Here is a 22,239-nt window from a genome sequence, read left to right on the forward strand (position 1 = left end):
ATTCTTCATCCACTGTACCACCAGGGAAATCCCTTCTCCCTTATTTCTAACTTGTTTTTTTGACAGAAATCTGGCTTTTATTAGTCACCAGATATTTACTTATTTGCTTAGTGCTAGATTACACATAAGCAGTTTCTGAATTTTTAACTCAGCTCTGTGAAAAACAAACCTGCTACTCAGAGTACATGCTGTTCTGTTTTTCCCTAGAGTAGATGGCCAGATACTCTTTTCTGAAGTCGCTCAGCTGAGTGTCCCCCGGTGTCCTCATCGTCATGATCGTCTCCATTGTAGCACAGTTGGGCTCCTTTCTTCCTGTTTATATTTCCACTTTGGGTAGTCTCCACTCCCCTATTCCCAATTGCTTGTTGATTAAAATTTTGTTTAATTTTTGCAACACAGTAATGATTCTAAGAATCGGAACTGGAACTTCCCTCATGGTCCAGGAGTTAAGACTCCATACTTCCATTTTAGGGAGTGCAGGCTCCATCCATGGTCAGGGAACCAAGATCCCACAGGCCACACAGCGTGGCCCAAAAGTAACAACAACAGCAAAGTCAGAACTACACAGAGATACTCAGAGAAGTGTCACTTCCCCCATGCCTTCTCCCTGGTCCCGTTCTTCACACCCACCGTGACCCTCCCACAAGTAAGCAATCTCACTGGTTTCTGATTTATCTGTGTTTATTACCGTATTTCTTTTTGCATGTGTGTATAATTTCTAGTTCCCCTTCGTTACATGATAGGTAATAAATAGATCACTTTTGCATTTTGCTTTTTTCACTTTCTAGTTTCTTAGCAACCATTAGTAAACGTTTTGGGCTATTGTGTTATGACCCTGCTTACTCACCAACAGTTCATTTCGACAGTGTGCCCGTCTTAGAAGGGGATGTGGAGAGAGGTCAGGCTGGAGAGGCAGGGAGGGTCAGATCCTGGCTAAGGAGGTTGCTTGCTGCCCTCAAGAACCGGTACAGGATGGACTGGGAGGAGGCCAGGGCCAGGGTGAGGAGACAAGGAGACCAGCCAGGAGGCCCTGCAGTGGCATTGGCCTGGACCGAGGCAGAAAGATGGAGGGAAGGGGACAACTGCGGAGGGCGACATCTGGAGATGTGGGGACAGCAGACAGAGGCACAGAGGCAAGGATGCCTCCTGGATTTCTAGCTTGGTGACCAGGGGAGAGAGTGAAGGCAGAGGATCTGGTTTGAGGGAACCTGAGAGCCTGATTGAGTTTCAGGCAGAGCTTGTTAGAGGGCCATGGTAGGGGGTGTGTGACATCATAGAGAAAGGTGCTTTATTTATTTTTATTTAGTTCTCTGGCCGCGCGATCTGGCTTGTGGGATCCCAGTTTCCTCACCAAGGATTGAACCTGGGCCCTTGGCAGTGAAAGCATGGAAGCCAGGGAATTCTGGGTGGTGCTTAAATGACGGCTGCACGTGGAATACCAAGAAATGAGATTCAGTAACGGGTGTGGGAGATTCTTTGGTGGTCCAGTGATTAGGACTCCAAGCTTCCAATGCAGGGGGCTCAGGTTCGATCCCTGACTGGGGAACTAAGATCCTCCATGCCGTGAGTGTGGCCAAAAACCAGAACAAAAGAGCGTGGCATGATGGTAAATGAAAGAAGGCAGACCCAATGACATTCTGGAAAAGGTAAAACAAGAGAGACAGGAAGTGGATCGGTGGTTGCTGGGGGCTGGAGTGAGGGCCTGGGAGAAATCTTGCGGGTGTGGAAATACTCTGGATTATACCGTGACTGCATGTGTTTACTAAAACTCATTGAACTGTGCATCCGAAAGGGTGAGTTTCACTGTGTGTAAATTACACCTCAATAAGGGCCTTTTTAGTAAAGTGGAAGGAAGCCTAGGGGACTCTGATGGCTGTGGGGCAGTGAGTGAGGAGTGTCCAGAGGAGAGTGAGGGCCCCTGAACTGAGCCCTGAGACGCTGTGGAATAGAAGAATTGAGTGTCAGATACCAGAGGGGACAAGTAAGATGAGACCCACAACCAGGCCATTGGTGACCTTGACCAGAGAGGATTTTTCTTCCCCATGTGGGGTCCCATCCTCCCCACGTGGGTCTCCATCCTCCATACCTGGAGTCCTTGTCCTCCCCACGTGGTGTCCCCGTCCTCCCCCTGTAGGGTCCCTGTCTTCCCCCCTTGGAGTCTCTGTCCTCCCCCGTGGGGTCCTCGTCCTCCCCACATGGGGTCCCCACACCCCCCACGTGGGGTCTCCGCCCTTCCCCCTTGGGGTCCTCGTCCTCCCCCCAGGGGTCACCGTCCTCCCCATGTAGGGTTCCCTGTCTTCCCCTTAGAGTCTCAGCCCTCCCCACGTGGGGTCCCTGCCCTCCCCATGTGGGGTCTCTGCCCTTCCCCTTTGGGGTCCTCGTCCTCCCCACGTAGGGTCCCTGTCTTCCCCCTTGGAATCTCCGTCCTCCCCCGTGAGGTCCCCTTCTTCCCCCTTGGAATCTCCCTCGTCCCCTGTGGGGTCTCTGTCCTCCCCCCGTGGGGTCTCCTTCTTCCCCCGTGGGGTCCTCCCCACATAGGGTCCCCATCTTCACCATTGGAATCTTCATCTTCCCCCGTGGGGTCCCTGCCCTCCCCACATGGGGTCCCTGCTCTCCCCACGTAGGGTCTCTGTCCTTCCCCCTCGGGGTCCTCATCCTCCCCCCTGGGGTGCCCGTCTTCCCCATGTAGGGTCCCTGTCTTCCCCTTAGAGTCTCCGTCCTCCCCTGTGGGGTCTCCGCCCTTCCCCCTTGGGGTCCCCATCCTCCCGCCTTGGAATCTCCGTCCTCCCCACATTGGGCCCTTATGCTTTCTAGGCTTCCCAGGAGACAGTGAGCTGAGGAGACCAGGACGATCAGGAGCCCCAGAAAGGCTGATGGAAAGCAGCAAGGGGAAAGGCCCAGCCCATTTCTGGGACGTAGCAGTGATGGGGATCCCCGAGGCCATGTGAGTCCTGCCACCCAGCACCATAATTTAGGGTCAACCACAAAGTGAAAGTGAGGGCTCCTGTTCAACAGTTAGTAAGACTCCAAGGCGGCAGGGCATGAAACCAGGCCCAGGGCCCTTTCAAGTGTGGGTGGCATGCTCAGGAAGCTGGCCCTGCTGCCACCTGAGAGCTGGGTTCCCAAGAAGGCACAGGAGACCACAGGTTCTGGCTGGAGAGGCCCAGCTTGGTTCTCTGCAGCTGCAGCTCCCAGGTCTACCAGAACCACGACATGCCTCAGGACTGCCATCTGCTGTTCTTATCTGGCCATTGCATCTCCTTTCAGAGAAAAGGACCTTGGGTGGAACAGGAAAAGCGGCTTGATCAAGAGGTGACCCAGCCCTTACTTTCACTGAAAAGAAAACTACCCTGGAGGGGACATTCTGCCCCAGGTCGCATTGGCCACAGCACAGAACTGTCATGCTTGTACCTGTAAAGTAGAGCTGATATACCCCCATGCAGATGAGGAAAGGAAATTAAGAATTTGAGGGACTTCCTGGTAGTCCGGTGGCTAAAACTCTGCACTCCCAATGAAGGGGGCTTGGGAGTGGGTTGCCATTTCCTCCTGTAGGGGAATCTTCCCAACCCAGGGATCGAACTGAGTCTCACATGCCTCCTGCATTGGCAGGTGGATTCTTTATCACTAGCACCACCTGGGAAGCCCTCTGGTCAGGGATGGTCTTGTGCCAAGTCGCTCAGTTGTGTCCGACTCCATGACTTTAGGGCCTGTAGCCCACCAGGCTCCTCTGTCCATGGGGTTCTCCAGGCAAGAATACTGGAGTGGGTTGCCATTCCCTCCTCCAGGGGATCTTCCCCACCCAGGGATTGAACCTGCGTCACTTACGTCTGGTCAGGGAACTAGATGCCAAATGCTGCAACCAAGAGTTGGAATGTGGAACAACAGCAACAAAAAAGGTGCCACAACTAAGAGATTCCTCACGCTGCAACGAAGATCAGGGATCCTGCATGCCACAGCTAAGACCCAGCGCGGCCTAATAAATAATAAAAAGAAAAAGAGAATTTGACTTTCTTGGCTATCGTGGTTGTCTCCCATGACCCTTCTCTTATCTGGGCACTTCCCTAATGGTTCTTTGGGTATGAACTGGGCCTGGGGCTGGGATAGGCGGCCCAGGCCCTCACAGAGCAGCGTCAGCCCAGGAGTGGGCCTCGAACCCAAGGACAGTGGAGGGGACTTCTTTTTGACTACGGCTGCTGGAAAAGATGTTTCCTAGCTCCCTCTGGACTAAGATGTGTAGACATGGGGGTCACTGCTTGAACTGCAAAAAGAGGTTTTGCCACCAGGATGAAAGCTGCTCTGAGAATGAAACTGATGTGGAGAAATGGGGAAAGAAAGGGCAAGAAGCAAGTGTAGGAGGACATCTTTGATCTGCTGGGTGAAGCCAGCCCTGAAGAGCTGACAGTCAGGGTAGCCAGCACTCTGTAGTGCGGAGAGCCAGTGAATCTCCTTGCATATTTAAACAGTTCTGAGCAGCTGTTTACGAGGAAATGTGTCTAATGCAAAAGTCCCTCAAACCTCCATCTGTGTCTAGCCCCGTCTGTGATGATTACAAGACCTTAAGCCCCTCAGTCTCCTGAGTGTTCAAAGGCACCAGGCCCCTCTCTCAGGGCCCCTATCCCCAGGGCCTTTGCACAGGCTACTATGCCTGCCCAGGGCACTCTCCCTTCCCCATCTAGCTGACAGACTCCATGGGTGCTTAAGGTCCCAGCCCAGACGGCATCTCCTCAGCGAGGCTCTTCCTAACTCTGATTCACTCCAGAAACAGGTGCTGAGTTTCTGCTCTGCCAGGTACCAGATTAGGCCCCGCCCCCTGCCCTGCCCCCACACCATCACCCCCTCACATCCCCCCCCCCCCCCCCCCCCCCCCCGCCCCGCCGGCCACATAGGGGACTCCGGAGATGCTGCAGTAAGAATCAGAGGGCCAGGCCTACGTCCTCAGAGGAAGAGATCTGGACCTGGAAGTGGGAGTGTGACCGGGTGAATCTCCAGGAAGACTGGAAAGCTGGGTCAGGGAGTTGGAGGAGGACAGAAGTGGTGAGGAGGGCTAGGGTTCTGGATATATTGTGATGTCAACTGGCTTTCTGTGCTCGCCAAGCTCCTTTCTTTACTTATTTATTTGGTTTTGCAAGATCTCAGTTGCAGCACGTGGGATCTTTGTGTGTGTGTGTGTGTGTGTGTGTGTGTGTGTGTGTGTTAGTTGCTCAGTTGTGTCCAACTCTTTTTGACCCCATGGACTGTAGCCCACCAGGCTCCTCTATCCATGAGATTTTCCAGGCAAGAATATTGGAGTGGGTTACCAGTTCCTTCTCCAAGGGGGTCTTCCCAACGCAGGATCGAATTCGGGTCTTCTACATTGCAGGCAGATTCTTTACCATCTGAACCACCAGTTATGGCAATTGAACTCTTAGTTGCAACAGGCAGGATCTAGTTCTCTAACCAGAGATGGAACCCCGGGCCCCCTGCACTGGGAGTGTGGTCTCTTAGCCTCTGGGCCACGAGGGAAGTCCCAAGCAACCTGCTGATTCAGCATCCATTGTAGATCTGCAAATAAGCTGGTCCTGACCCAGTGAGAGCTGTATTTTTCCCAGTTTATATTTACAGGTTAACATATTTTTATATGGATTGTTAAATTGTGATACAATTCACATACCATAATACTTACTCTTTTAAAGTGTACAATTCAGTGGGTTGGGTTTTTTGTTTATTTATTTTTTGGTATCTTCACAAAGTTGTGTGACCGTGACAACTATCTAATTCTAGAACATTTTTGTGACCTCAGAAGAGACCCTATGCTATTTCCCTTTTCCCTTAGTCCCTGGAAACTACTTATTTCCTGTCTCTAAAGATTTGGTAATGTTAGATATTTCATGTGAATGGAAACATAAAGGATGTGGTATTTTGCATCTTCTTTTACTTAACATATTTTCAAAATTCATCCATATTGTAGCTTAGATAAGTACTTTCTCTTTATTGCTGAATTACATACCAATGTCTGGAGAGAACACATTTCATTTATCCATTCATTAGTTGTTTAGGCATTTAGGTTGTTTTCATTTTTTTTTTTTTTTTGGTAGGAATAATGCTACTGTGAACAGTCTGGTGTGAGGTTTTTTTTTTTAAATTATTTATTTGGCTTCATCGGGTCTAATTGCATCAAGTGGGGTCTTTTGTGGCATGTGGGATCTTAGTTCCCTGACCAAGGATTGAACCCGCATCTCCTGCATTGCAAAGGGAATTCTCAACCCCTGGACCACCAGGGAAGTTCCTCATGTGTGAGTTTTTGTATGAACATTTTCTTTCTTTCATCTTTCCTTCCTTCTTTTTGTTTTGGTTGTGCTGTGTGGCTTGCCAGGCTCTCAGTTCTCCAACCAGGGATTGAACCCGGGCAATGCAGTGAAAGTCTGGAATCCTAACCACTAGGCCACCAGGGAACTCCTGACATCCACTGTTATTTCTCTAGGCTATATACACCTAGGAGTGCATTGACTGGATTATGTGCTAACTCTGTGTTTAACCATTTGAGGAACTACCAGACCATTTTCCAAAGCAGCTGCACCATTTTACACTCCCATCAGTAGTATACTAGTCCTCCAATTTCTCCATATCCTCACAAATTCATTTTATTATCTGACTTTTTGATTATTGCCATCCCAGTGGGTGTGAAGATGTATCTTGTTGTGGTTTTGATGTGCATTTCCTTGATGGCTAATGATGTTGAGCATCTCTTCATTACTCAGTATTTGTCATATCTCTTTGGAGAATGTTTATTCAAACCGTCTGCCCATTTTTTAACCGGGTGTTTTGTTTTCATTTTTGTTGTTGAGTTATAGGAATTCTTTGTGCATTCTTGATGTTAATCCCTTATCAGATGTATGATTAGCAAATATTTTCTCACAGTATAAATTATTATCTTTTCACTTTTTTTTTTTTTATCTTTTCACTTTCTTGATGGTGTCCTTTGCAACACAAAAGTTTTTTTTTAATTTTTAAATTAAATTTTAAATTTAAATTTTAAATTTTTTTTATTTTGCTGAAGTCCAGTGTATCTTTTTTTTTCTTTTGTCACTTATGCCTCTGGTGTTGTATCTAGGAAACCCTTGCCTCCCATAAGATCAGGAAGATTTCTGCCTACATTGTCTTCTTCGAGTTTACAGTTGTAACTCTTACATTTGTTGATCCATTTTGAGTTAATTTTTGTCAGTGGTAGGAGACAGACATCCAATTTCATTCTTTTCACGTGGATATCCAATTGTCCCAGCACCATTTGTTGAAGAGATTATTTCCCCATTGATTTATCCTTGCACCTTTGTCAAAATCAATTGACCGTAAAAGCATGGATTTATTTCTGGACTTTCAGATTTATCCCTCTAATTTATGTGTCTGTTCTTTTTTTTTTATGTGTCTGTTCTTAATGCCAGTATCACATAGTCTTGACTATTGTAGCTTTGTAGTAAGTTTTGAGATGAAAAAGTGTGTCTACCATCTTTGTTCTTTTCCAAGATTGTTTTTGGCTATTCTGGGTCTCTTGAAGTTTTGTATGAATTTTAGGATCAGCTTGTCAACTTCTACCAAGAAGGCAGGTGGTATTTTGATAGGGATTGTGTTGAATTTGGAGAGTATTGCCATCTTAACAAAGTTAAGATTTCCAATCCATGAACACAGGATTTCTTTCAGTGCAGTTTTCAGTGTACAAGTCTTTTACTTTTGTTAAACTTATTCCTACAGGTTTTTTTTTTGTTTTTTTTTTTGCCATGCAGCATGTGGAATCTTAGTTTCCTAACCAGGGATCAAACACAGACCCGCTACATTGGAAGCAAGGCGTCTTAACCACTGGACCACCAGGAAAATCCTCATTAAGCTATTCGTAAGTGCTTTATTCCTTTTGATGCTAATGTAAACATAATTGTTTTAATTCCATTTTTGATGGTTCGTTGTTATTGCATAAGAAATAGAACTGATTTTTGCACATTGATCTTATATCCTGCAATCTTGCTGAACTTTTCATTAACTCTGTTAGTGTTTTTATGAATTCTGTTGATACATAAGATCATGTCATCTGCACACAGAGATAGTTTTACTTCTTCCTTTCCAAACTGGATGGCTTTTTTCCTCCCCAAAATCACCCTAGATATAACCTCCAATATAATGTTGAATAGAAGTGGTGAGAGCAGACATCTCTGTTCTGTCCCTAATCTTAAGGGAAAAAACTTTCAGTCTTTCACCATGGAGTATGATGTTAGCAGTGGGTTTTGTGTAGATGCCCATTATCAGATTGAGGAAGTACCCTTCTGTTTCTTTGCTGAGTGTTTTTATCGTGAAAGGATTTTGGACTTCGTGAAACACTTTTCCTGTGATATTTGTAGTGAGCCCAGTATATGGTTTCTGTCCTTTATGGTTAATACATTTTTAAAAGCAGGTAGAGGACTAGCAACCAGGAGAATGGGAGACAGTGCATGAGAGAATTTTTACTGTATATTCTTTTCTCTTGTTTGGTTTCCTGAATGTATTTTTTATTCAAGAATGAAATTCTCTTTTAGAAAATTATGGCAACATAAGCCCGATGTGAAGTTCACCCTCTTGAACACGTTTAAGCCTACAGTTCAGTAGCGTCAGGTGTGTTCACATTGTTGTGCAAACTCCAGAACCTTTTCATCTTACAAAACTGAAACTCGATACACATTAACAGCGCCCAGCTGCCCCTCCTCCCAGCACCTGGCAACCGCCTTTCTGCTTCCTGCATCTATGAGTGTGACTACTCTGTGTTCTGCTCTGCTCTGCTCTGCTTAGTCACTCAGTTGTGTCTGACCTTTGGGGGACCCCATGGACTGTAGCCCACCAGGCTCTGCTGTCCATGGGATTCTCCAGGCAAGAATACTGGAGAGGGTTGCCATGCCCTCCTCCAGGGGATCTTCCCAACCCAGGGATCGAACCCAGGTCTGCTGCATTGCAGTCAGATTCTTTACTGTCTGAGCTACCAGGGAATAAGCCCTTGATTACTCAAAATGCCTCCTATAGTGAAATCATACAGTATTTGCTTTTTGTGACTCACTTATTAGCATAATATCTTCAAAGTTTATCCATGTCATAGCATGCATTAAAATTTCCTTTCATTTTGTTTATCTATTCATTCGCTGATGGACATTTGGGACCTTAGGCTATTGTGAGTAATAGCCAAATGTGGCTGTTGAACAGAGAGTGCAAAAGTCTTTCAGACCCTGCTTTCAATTCCTTTGGATACATACCCAGCAGGGTTATTGCTGGATCATAGGGTCATTCTGTTTCTAATTTTTCGAGGGCCATTGCACTGTTTTCCATGATGGCTGCACTATTTTACATTTATAGCAACAGTGCACAGGGTTCTAGATTTCTCCACTCTTTACTTATACTTGTTGTTTTCTGTTTTTTTTTTTTTTTTAAATAGCAGTCATCCTAATAGATGTGAAGTATAAATTATCTTTTAAAATTTCAGGTTTCTGAATCTATAAAACTGAGATCCAGACCCTCAACTACTTTTTTTTTTTTAGTTTTTTTTTTTTTCATTTATTTTTATTAGTTGGACGCTAATTACTTTACAATATTGTAGTGGTTTTTGCCATACATTGACATGAATCAGCCATGGATTTACATGTGTTCCCCATCCTCAACTACTTTCAATCTCACCTTCTTTCAATCCTCCACACAAGGTAGGGCCCTAGATCTAGGTTTGACCCTCCCAGATCCAGGAAGACAACTGGAGGAATGGACAGGGATAGAGGTGGTGACCCAGTAGGGGACAGTGGGGATTCAGGAAAGGTTGGGCTCAGATAAGGTGGCCACAGACTGAGGTTAGACTGAAGGGCCTGGAAGCAGCTGCCTTGTTCTCTGGAGTATCTGCGATCTCCACACTCTGCAATACCCATGAGAATTCCTGAGTACTCTCTGGCTAATCCCAAGTTCCTCCAACAGCTCTAAGCTATGTGGACACAATTCACAGAATCAACATTTATTGAGCACCAACTGTTTGCTGACATTGCAGAGCTTAGGGTTCAAAGAATGAATTCCATATAACCTCAAAAAACTCACTGCTGAGTAGGGAAACAGATGTGGAAGCAAACTGTTCTTCCACAGGCACTGTAACAGATGGTGCTGAGAAGTTTCCGAGCCAGTCTGCAGATAACAGGGGTCTCTCCAGGAAGAGGTGGCTGAGTGTGGAAAGTTGACCAGGAGGCAGGAGTGGGGAGAGGTGGTCTCAGGGGAAGGAATGCAAGAAAGGATGCAGGTGGGACAGCCCAGAGGGCCCACTCGGGAAAGGTCAGTGGTCCAGCTGGCTGAAGCCTGGAGATCACAGTTGAGTATAGGACCATGACTCGGGTGACACCCTTTAGTCCCCTCTCTGCAGCAGGAAGTGGACTTTCAATGGTGGGATTATAACAGGAGGGAAAGGGGCAGGGCACAACTTTCGAAAGAATGACATAACCCAAGGACACAACATAAACTGATCGGAATCAAATAGGACCACGATGGGCAGACAAGACTAGATCTTGATCCTCAATCAGAAAGTGAAATGACACACCCAGAGGTGCCATGACAGTTCCAAGGCACTGTTAAAAGACCAAGGAGTGGGTGGTGGCCCCAATCCTGGAGATCTCCGCCCCTTCTCCAAAAGAGTTGGAATAGTCCTCCCACTCATTAGCATATGAAATTACCCCACCTATAAAAACTAAGCATGCCACATTTCACAGCTGCCAAGCTTGCCCTCTGCAGTGGCCCACACTCTGTCTGTGGAATATGTTTCTCTTGGAATCTGAATAAATCTACTTCTTCCCTATCACTTTGTCTCTCACTGAATTCTTTCTGTGATGAGACATCAAGAAACTGAGCTTCATGAGGTCAGGAAACCAGGTACCATGGGTTGCGGCTGGGTTTGAATCCCAGCCACGTGGGTTCAAGTCCCAGTCAGAGTTTTGGCTGGGTTTGAGTCCCAGGCAAGGTTTTGGCTGGGTTTGAGTCCCAAGCAAGGTTTTGGCTGGGTTTGAGTCCCAAGCAAGGTTTTGGCTGGGCTTGAGTCCCAGCCCCATGGGTTTGTTGTAGCCACACGTTCTGGGAAACAAACTCACTCAGAAGGACAATGCAGATAGTGGAGTGCAGTTTATTACACCGGCGGGCCCAAGGCAGAGTCTCCTCTTAGCCAAGGACCCTGGCCAGTTTTTGTGAAAACCTTATATACCCTAAGAGTACTTGCTTAAACCCACCTCCCCACATTCCTTGAAACTAGTCTGGAGAAGGTAAAAGAGAGATACGATCAAAGTTTACCCATGATTCATGTGTCATAAGCCTAGATAGTTAAACAGTGGACATTTATCAATAGGCCTGTGGTCATATCCCGATAAACATAATGGAATTTATGACTTTGTTCTGTTACAGAGATAATTAGCATATTCTTTTAGGTGACAGAGAGTCCAAGTACAAGTCCTGAGGCTCTTTTATCTGGGGGGTCTGGTTTTCCATTGGTATGCCATTTCTATAGACACCGGGCACAAAGTTCAGAGTCCATTGGGAGGGTGACCATGTGGGTAGCCTAATGTTCGCAGCCTGGCTTAAGATGGAATCCAGCTCTGTCTGTTTCCTCCTTCAGGTTCAAGTCCCAAGCAGAGTTTTGGCTGGGTTTGAGTCCCAAGCAGGGTTTTGGCTGGATTTGTGTCCCAGCCACATAGGTTGCAGTCCCAAGAAGGGTTTTGGCTGGATTCGAATCCCAACCACATGGGTTCAAGTCCCAAGCAAGGTTTTGGCTGGGTTCGAGTCCCAGACACGTGGGTTCAAGTCCCAAGCAGAGTTTTGGCTGAGTTTGAGTCCCAGGCAAGGTTTTGGCTGGATTTGCATCCCAGCCACGTAGATTCAAGTCCCAAGCAGGGTTTTGGCTGGGTCTGAGTCCCAGCCACATGAGTTCGAGTCCCAAACTGGGTTTTGGCTGGGTTCAAGTCCCAATCTGTGGTAAATGGTTTCAGGCTGAGGCACTGGAGGGTCACCCTGTTGTCTAGAAGTCATTGAAATCTTTTAATTATTAGAACGTGTTTGTGTCCGTTGATTAAAAAAAAAAAAAAAAAAACTGATGTGGCTACATATAGAGTAAGTTATAGGGGAGAGACTGGTGTCAGAGAGGCCAGTTCAGAATTGCTGCTTTAATCCAGGCAGGATGATGAAGCCTGAAGTAAGAGAGAAGCAGAGGGAAAAGTAGGGGGAGGACTCCAAAGACCCCTGAAGGCCAGTCTGTGGGAAGCCCCTGTCCTGGGGGGAGAGAGGTCTAAGACACCCCTTCTGACCTGTGAGGACTGGTTGCTGTGTCTTATTTACAGAGGTAAGAAAGGCGGCAGTTCAGAGTGGAGGAAGAAACTGACTTTGTAGGCCTTGGAATTTGAAGATGTATAGGACACCAAAGGGAGCTGCCTGGAGCCCAGGAGGAAGGTGGCTCCTGCAGATGCCCTGTTTGGGTGCCATCACGGGGGCAGTCGTCCCTGAAAGGTGGAGCCTAAACCAGAGAGGGTGCCCCAAGCAGAGGGCAGGAGCTGGGGATATAGACAGAAGGGAGTTGAGGTCAAGGGGCCAAAGAGCTCATCCAGGGAGAGAGCATGGAGGGAGCAGACAGAAGGCAGGCAAAGAGGAAGGAGGCAGCTGAGAAGTCCCAGGGAAGATGCAGTCAAGAGAAGGAGGTCCCGGAAGCTAAGGTCAGAAAGTGTCCTTTGGGCTGGCCACCAAGAGGGTGCCTGGTTCTCCCAGGGAAGAGGGTTGGAGGCCCTGCAGGGTCTGGCAGCAACTCTTCTCCACTCTTGCTGGAAGCTAGTTCCTATAAAGGACCAAGGAAGGGAAGGATACTGAAATGAAAGGTGTGGCTGATGAGTAAGAGTAGGCCAATTACAGAGCAGGCCCCAGGAGAGGGGTGGGATGGGGCTCCTGGCCCCAAGGAAAGGTGTTGTTTTAGAGGAGGATTCCAGCTTCCCTTGGGCCTTGAGGGTGGAGAGCCAGGGCCTAGGGCTGTTGTAAATGAGACAGTGGAATGCCCTGGGGGAGGGTCTGTTTTTCTCCAGGAAGTAGAGGGTGGGGTAACTGTGGAGAGGGAGAGGGGGAGGGGGAGGGAGAGGTGAGGAGCCTCCTGGGAGAAGGGACTCAGAACCGATGCTGGAGAGGTGGGAACGCAAGGTCCTGGGGGACTTCCTAGGCAGCTGCTGAGGGGGGGACAGTTGGAGACCCCCGACCTGTGTCATCACAAGATTTCTCCCCAGTGTGGTCAGCCTCCGGGATGTAAGAGACGGCAGAGCTGACTGGGGGGGGGGGGGGGGGGGGGGCCTGAACTGCCAGCCCTCCTCCATCAGGCTCAGAGGCCTCCTGGTCACTGCGTGGTTGGGGAGCTGAGGGCTGACACTTGAGTTGGCAGATGAAGCTTCTCAGGCTCTTGGGAAGACAAATGCTGGGTCTTTTGACTCGGGTCTCTGAGCCCCACCGGCAGTAGAGGCACAAATTGCCTTGAGCATGAAAACATTGGCCAAAATGCCAAGGCCTGGCAGGGGAGGAAGTGCTTAGGATCCCCCTTCAGAAATCTGGCTGAATGTTATGGAAAGCATCTCGAGGCCTCAGGGATGCCCCAGAAGACAGAAGCAGGCCGGGTTGGTCGAGGGAACCTGGCACTGGTCATCTTCACAGCCTCAGAGCAGACACCCCAGGCCTCTGGGCTCTGGCAGACTTGAGCACTGGACTTCAGGCTGTGAATTGTTCTCCTGGCCAAGAGGGGTGCCCACTGGTCCTCTGGGCAGTTTCCCTGGGTGCAGCCCTGGTCCCCCCACTGTGGACCTACCTTAAGTGGACAAGCCTTCCGGGGATCACAGTGTGTGCCTGACATTCCATTTGGCCTCTCAGTAATCCTATCGACCTGATAACCAATTCCCTCCATTAAACTCCTGTTTTCATTTTTGGCTGCGCCTCACAGCTTGCTTGCAGGATCTTAGTTCCCAGACGAGGAACGGAACCCAGGCCCTTGGCAATGAAAGCACAGTCCTAATCACTGGACTGCCAGGGAATTCCCAAACTCCTTCTGTTTTAAATACCTAATGGGGACTTTCATGGTGATCCAATGGTGAAGAATATGACATGCAATGCAGAAGATGGGGGTTTGATCCCTGGTTGGGGAACTAAGACCCCACATGCTGTGGGGCAACTAATCCCGAGTGCTCTAGAGCCCACATGATGCAAGGAAGATCCCGTGTGCCGCAACTACAGCAACCAGATAAATATTTAAAAATAAGTAAATACCTGATGTGATTTTTCTTTGCTGGTTGGAGCCTAATGGAGGCATTTGGCTCCTGGAGGCCAGGAACTGGGAACTGGCATTAACCCTTCTGAAGATCAGCAGACTTCCTCCAGGGGCCGGGGAGACCCTCACATTCACATGAAGCCCATTGTGGTTGGGTGGGTCAGAAGAGTGGGAGCCTCAGGGCAGACAGAAGCAGTGGGTACTGGGGTTCTGGCCAGGCCACGGGAGTGTGACTGTGTAGGGTAAGAGCAGAAGAAGTGGCCCACAGCTACTCAAGTACCTCTGGGGCTCTGGGCTGGTGTCAGAAGCTGGTCAAAGTCCCCAGTGTGAAAATGAAGGGAAAAGAACTAGAGTGATGCATCTAGGAGGTGTGGTAGCCTCCCACCTCTCCCCAACCCAGTCCCTCCTCTACCAAGGGGTTTAGTGCTCTGGGCCAGCAGATAACCCCAGCCGGCCAGGGCAGGTGGGATCACTCTCACGTGGAACTGCCACCAAAAAAACCCAGCCAAAGTGAAAGTGAAAGTGTTAGTCACTCAGTTGTGTCCAGCTCTTTGCGACCCCATTGACTGTAGCCCACCAGGCTCTTCCGTCCATAGGATTTTCCAGGCAAGAATACTGGAGTCGGTTGCCAGTTTCTTCTCCAGAGGATCTTCCCGACTCAGGGATCTTCCCGACCCAGGGGTTGAACCCAGGTCTCCTGCATTGCAGGCAGACGCTTTTCCATCTGAGCTACCAAGGAAGCCCAAAAAGCCAGCCAAAGGCAGCATTTAAGAAAGCATCTATCAAAATATGAAAGGCCATCCTCTTTGATCCTACTGTTCTACAACTAAGTATTCTACAAGTGTAATTTGCACATGTGCAAAATGAAGTATGTAGAAAGGTTTATTTGACTTCCCTGGTGATCCAGTGATTATGACTTTGTGCGGGGGGCACGGGTTCCATCTCTAATCAGGGAACTAAGATCTCATATGCTACATGGAGTGCCAATATATATATATATATATATATTAATAAAAGAGGAGACTTCCCTGGTGGTCCAGTGGTTATGAATCTGCCTTGCAATGCAGGGAATGTAGGTTTGATCCCTGGTCAGGGAACTAGTACCTGTGTGCCGCTAACTAGAGAAAGCCCATGAGCTGCAACAAAATAAATAATAAAAAAAATTTTTTTAAGATTATTTACTGTGAAACTTGTAATAACAAAACATAGGAAACAACCCTAAATGTCCAGCATGGAGACTGGTTAAATAAATGACCCTTCCACGCAAGGAACACTCTGTAGCTATCGAGAAGAACAAGGCAGCTCTGCATGCATTGATGTGGAATGAGTTAGGACATAAACCTAGTTACTGAAGAAGAAAGGAGAGTTCAGCACAGTGTATATAGTATGACTGCATTTGTATGAAATATAATACTTATATCTAACTGCAAACACACTGGTGAATCTGGAAGGATAGAGAGACTGCTGCTGGCCCTGTCCTAGGACAGAGTGGCTAGAGGACAGGGAGGGAGGAGACAGTTTATTGTGTATTTCCTCGAACTTTCTGAACTTTGTGCCATTGGTATGCTTTAAAACTCAACAAATATTCACTTTTATAAAACTGAAAAAAAAAAAAAAAAAGGAAGATTTGGAAACAAACCTCCTACACCCCTGCCAATCTACTCTGCACAGGTACTGTGGTCCTGGTTACGGGCTGGGGATGAGGGGTTGGGAGGACTCTGCTGGCAACAGAATAAAGCTGGAGGTAACTAAAGAGCCTCCTGATGAAGGTGAGGAGAGTGAAAAAGCTGGCTTGAAACTCAGCATTAAAATAACTAAGATCATGGCAACCAGTCGCATCATTTCATGGCAAATAGATGGGGAACAAGTGGAAGCAGTGACAGATTTTCTTTTCTTGGGTTCCAAAATCACTGTGGATGGTGACTGCAGCCATGAAAATAAAAGATACTTGCGTCCTTGGAAGGAAAGTTCTGACCAACCTAAACAGCATATTAAAAAGCAGAGATATTACTTTGCCAATAAAGGTCCATCTAGTCAAAGCTATGGTTTTTCTAGTAGCACATATATGGATGTGCGAGTTGGACTATAAAGAAAGCTGAGCGCTGAAGAATTGATGCTTTTGAACTGTGGTGTTGGAGAAGACTCTTGAGAGTCCCTTACACTGTAAGGAGATCAAACCAGTCAATCCTAAAGGACATCAACTCTGAATATTCCTTGGAGGGACTGATACAAAAGCTGAAGTTCAAATACTTTGGCCAACTGGGAAGAACCAACTCATCAGAAAAGACCCTGATACTGGGAAAGTTTGAAGGCAAAAGGAGAAGGGGACTGCAGAGGATGAGATAGATAGCATCACTGACTCAATGAACATGACTTTGTGCAAACTCCAGGAGACAGAAGACAGAGGAGCTTGGTTGTGTTATAGTCCATGGGGTCGCAAAGATTCAGACACAACTTAGTGACTGAACAATGAGAAGCCTTAATTACACATCTGAGCATTTGGGTAGCCACCCGTTTCCCTTCTAGACTCTCAGACTCAGGTCATTTGAGGATGTGGATTGAACCAACTCTGCCTTATTCCTAGTACATGAGCATACCCTTGCAAAAGGGAATAGGCGTTCCTGCCTTCATTTAATAGATGAAAAACAGGGAGGCAGAAATCCACACAGTGAAGAAACAACATTTCATGTTTGCCCACCCACCTCATATCAGGGCAGGTTCACATCTTACCATTTCCACTCCTGCAAAGTATTGTGCATTTGCTAGGGAGGTCAACCCCGAGGGACATCATTTCATTCAAAACAATATTCTGTTCTTCCCTGTTCTGACTGTAGGTAATTTACTTCATTTGATGTTTATATACTTTTTATTTTTAAAATTTATTTTTAGATGCTCTGGTTTTTTTGCTTAAATTTCAGCTTTGAGGTATAATTGACATACAGTATTTTAAGATATTTAAAGTGTACATTGTAGTGATTTGATAGATCCATATATTGTGAGAGGATTTCCCAAGTAGTTAATTAACACATCCAACACCTCACATTTTTATCCTTTTTTTGTGTGTGAGAATATTTAAGTTGTACTATTTTAGCAAATTTCAGTTATACTACACAGTGTTATCAAGCATAGTCACCATGTTTTATATTAGATCCTCAGACCTTATTCATCTTTTCTAAAAATTCATTCATTATTATTTTTGGTTGCAGTGGGCCTTCATTGCTGCATCTGAGCTTTCTTCAGTTGTGGCAAGCTAGGGCTACTCTTCATTGCGGTCCACCGGCTTTTCACCATAGTGGCTTTCGTTGTTGCACAGGCTCCAGGTGTGAGGGCTTCAGCAGTCTCAGCATGGGGCTTAATTATCATGGTGCATGAACTCAGGTGCTCCTCGGCATGTGGAATCTTCCCAAACTAAAGATCGAACTGTCTCCAACACTGGCAGGTGGATTCCTATCCACTGTACCACCAGCGAAGTCCAGACCTTATTCATCTTATAGCTGAAAGTTAGTACCCTTCTACCAACTTCTCCCCATATCCTCCACCTCCTAGCGATTGTGAATAATGTTTTAATGAACATGAGTGTGCAGATATCTTTCGGCAATACTATTTTAATATTTTGAGGAACCTCCATATTATTTTCCATAGTGGCTGCAACAATTTACATTCCATTACTTTTAAATCAATCTTTTGGCATTTAAGAAAGTGTTCCCTCCTTTTCTCCAGCCAGTTGATGCCTTGTAAATGCCCATCTGGGGTTTCCTGGTAGCTTAGCTGGTAAAGAATCTGCCTGCAATACAGGAGACCCTTGATTCCTGGGTTGGGAAGATTCCCTGGAGAAGGGATAGGCTACCCACTCCAGTACTGATGGGCTTCCCTAGCAGCTCAGAAGGTAAAGAATCCGTCTGCAATGTGGGAGACCTGGGTTTGATCTCTGGGTTGGGAAGATCCCCTGGAGGGCATGGCAACCCACTCCAGTAGTCTTTCCTGGAGAACCCCCATGGACAGAGAAGCCTGGCAGCTATAGTCCATGGGTCCCAAAGAGGTCAGGCATGACTGAGCGACTAAGCACACGCACAACTGCCTATCCAGCTCCGATTCTCCCCAAAGAAGACACCAGCAGACAGGAATTATCCTAATTCTCATGCCCATACTCCATTCATTGAATGGACACTTATTAATGTCCATTTTATGAACTTTTATGCACTGGGAACTGTCTGGACACTTAAGAGGCATTAAGTCATCTGTGTCAGTTACTCAGGTAGACTTACCTTTAGCGTCAAATTGGTCTGGACCAAGGGGAAGCTCCTTGGTTTGACAATCCTCACTCAGTCTTGTCTTCTCGTGTCTTTTCTGAGCTTCCAAGTCTCCCTTTACTGGCTCCTTCCCATAGGCTATAAGCTCTGGAGAAACTTAAGTTGTGACCACTCCCTCTCCCAGAGGCACTTCCCACAGGGGCCCTACACTTGGCACTGCCACTTCTCCACCCACAGCAGTGTGGCTTCTACCCCATCACACTTGCCAAAATCTCTGATATCTTTTAATACCAAATCCAGTAGACCCTCTCAGGCCTTACCTTATTTGACTTTTCTGGAGGCATTGGATACTGTTCTTCTCTTCCCTTTCTCTTAAACTCTTTCTTCCCTTGGCTTCCAAAACTCCCTGTTCCTAGCTTGGCTTCTGCTTCTGGGCCTTTTCCCACCTTCTCCTTTCATTCAGCCTGCTATTCTAGGCTGGTCCCTCACGTCATCTATGTCTGCAGCCATGCGGCCACCTTCTCAGAGCCAACTGCCTAAAGGGACTGGTATTTCTCATGCACGCAGCACGTCCAACGCAGAACTCAGGAGCTTCCCCCCAGAGCTGCAGCCCTGTTGGTGTCACTCCACTTACGTACACACATTCAACAGATAATGGGAATAAATGATCCTTTATCCCTCTCTATGAAGTGAAGTGAAAGTCGCTCAGCCATGTCCCACTCTTTGGGACCCCATGGACTATACAGTCCATGGAATTCTCCAGGCCGGAATACTGGAGTGGGTAGCCTTTCCCTTCTCCAGAGGATCTTCCCAACCCAGGGATCAAGCCCAGGTCTCCTGCATTGCAGGCAGATTCTTTATCAATTGAGCCACAAGGGAAGCCCAAGAATACTGGAGTGGGTAGCCTATCCCTTCTCCAGCAGATCTTCCTGACCCAGGAATCGAACCGGGGGCTCCTTCATTGCAGGTGGATTCTGTACCAACTGAACTATCAGGAAAGCCCATAATTCAAGTCACCAAGTCTGTCAGTAATAACACTAACTAGTATTGAGGGCTTATTATACATCTCATTTAATACTTGTTACAACCCCAAAGTCAGGTGCTATTATTATCCCCATTTTATAAAGAAACTGGGATGACAGAGTAGGGTCCATTTCAATCCTAGTTCCAGGATTTCCCTGGTGGTCCAGTGGCTAAGACTCCATACTCTCAATGCAGAGGGCCCAGGTTTGATCCCTGGTCAGGGTACTAGATCCCCCTGCCACAACTAAAAGTTTGCAAGCTGCAACTAAGACCTTGAATAAGTATTAATGTTTATTTTTAATAAAAAATTTAAATATATATCACATAAATATTAAATGAATTATTTATTAATAACTATTTGTTAATTTATTAATAAATTTATTAATATATTATGTTAATATTTATTAAATATTTAAAATATTAAAATTTATTTGGTTTACTGTGAGCAGCACACAAACAAAATCTCAAGAAACCTCTAGTACTAGGAATTTTTCACAGTAGGAAACACCCTGGTGGTCACAGGATGTTATAACTGTGGCCTGAGGAGAAGTACTTGGTCAGGCCAACCACAAACCAGGGCCTTTGACCACTTAAAAGTGGTCAAATAAATGCTAAAAAAAAATAAATTCTAGTCCCTAGCTATGTGACCCTGGACAAGTTAATCTATCTATCTGCCTCAGTTTCTGTAAAACAGTGGTAATTTATTTTTAGAGGTATAAAGAACTGGAATAGTGCTTAGAAATTCATAATTATTATATAAGTATTAGCGATTACTATTTTTTTTTTCTTTTTAATCTCAAGCTGACTCCAAAGCAAAGCACTTGAACACTCATATACTCAGACTTTCTCCACTGCTCCCCTTACCTAAATACTTCATTCAAACAATTTTCACCACTACTTGTATCAGGCAATGCTTAAAGCACCAGGAATACAGCAGAGAAAAAACGCTGTATTCTCGACGCTGGGGAAAGAGCAAATGGGCAGTAAACAAACAGAAAAATGCTAGGTAGCGGTTAAGAACCTGCCTCCATTAGGGTGGTGTGGTACGAAGCCTCTGTGTGGCACTTTTCATTGGAGGGTGGGGGAAGGCCTCTTAAGAGATGATATAAGCTGAGACCTGAACTGACAAGTCAGCCATGCCAATATTTCTATAACTCATTCTTGTCACTTGATCATGTTCCCTGCTTATCTCCCTAGCCTCTTCCCATGAGTGTCCAAAGCTTGCTCTGTGCCAAACTGCTTGCAAACACTGGGGTTTTATTCTACCACGCCTTGGCTTATGCTGTTTTTTCTGCCCCCAGTCACCCAGTACGTGTCCGTCTGGCCCCATCCCAGAGTTCAAAATGAAAACCTCCTTAGGATGCTCGCTACAGATATCAGAAAGCAGGGTGCAGACCAGAGCACGGGCCCCAGTCTCCTCCCTGATCAGACAGCCTCAGTGGGTAGCTGTGGGCTTCCTATTCACTCAGTCACAGGAGTGTTTCAGTAAGAACTGCAAAATAATTTGATGGCTCAGAGAAGCCCCATGAGCCCTTGTTAAAATACAAAACCCTGGGCCCAGCCCCACATCTCTTTAATTACGAACCCCAGAGGTGATTCTGAACATTAGTTCATTTGGGGAAATAGCGTCATAGCTGAAGATACCTTGGTTTTGTACCAGGTACCAGATGCCAGGGATATAACCTCCTACCTGGGCAGCTCTAAACTGAAGAAAGTGCTCTGGGTTGAGGTTTTTTTTTTTTTGTTTGTTTGTTTGTTTTTTTCTGGGTTGAGTTTTACACCAATTAAGTTTTGCCAGTGATCCATCTGAATAACTGGCAAAAGCACAACGAAATAGGCAATCTTCTATTCCGTCCAGGGAACCTTCCTTTAGACTCTTGACTGACTCCCGGACCATCTGACACTGACTTAGCAGCCACCGTTTTTAAAAAGTAGGTGTTTTAGTCCCAAATAACAAAGAGGTAACTTTTAAGTGGTCAAAGGCTCTGCTTTGTGGTTGGCCTGACCAAGTTCTCCTTAGCCCGCAGTTATCCCCTGACCACCAGCGTGTTTCCTACTGTGAAAAATACATAGCACATGAGGTTTCTAGAGATTATTGTTTGTGCGTTGCTCACTGTAAACCTCACATACTAGACTGTCTGTATCAGCAGCTCTCAGGAGGCAGTTTCTGAGACGGGGCCTGGGGGAGTCGCCAGCAGACAGGGGTACTTTCTGGCGCGGTTCATCAGCAGGGGGAACTAATGTGGGCGCTCAACGCGGTGGATTCTGAATTCCCGAACGTCTCGGGCTCTTTAGAGAGGAAACGGGACAAACTCTTATCAGCACTGCCTCCAGGAGGCTTTGTGTAGAATGTGGGACGGGGGCGCCCGTGAAGCCTCCAGGAAACTCAAGCCCTCCGGAGCAGACAAGACCCGAAACACTGAAAATCAGAAAGCACGGCCATCCACCGCCCGGGAGTTATGGAACACGCGGCGCCAAAATGTCCGTCCCAACGCGCAGGCGCCGCGAGCGCGGGCCGTGGATGGGCACTCCGGGTACCGCGCACCAATGGCCCAATCAGAGCTGGCCTTGCACAAAGCGAGTCCCGCCCCCAGGCCGCCGCCACGAATCCCCTCCCCCTTCTTTGGCCGCCTCGGCCCGCCCACTCCGGCCCGTGCCCCGCCCCGCGCCGTTCTCAGCCAGAGG

The sequence above is a fragment of the Dama dama genome, chromosome 8 (genome assembly GCF_033118175.1).
Source record: "Dama dama isolate Ldn47 chromosome 8, ASM3311817v1, whole genome shotgun sequence".
Classification (NCBI taxonomy): Eukaryota; Metazoa; Chordata; class Mammalia; order Artiodactyla; family Cervidae; genus Dama; species Dama dama.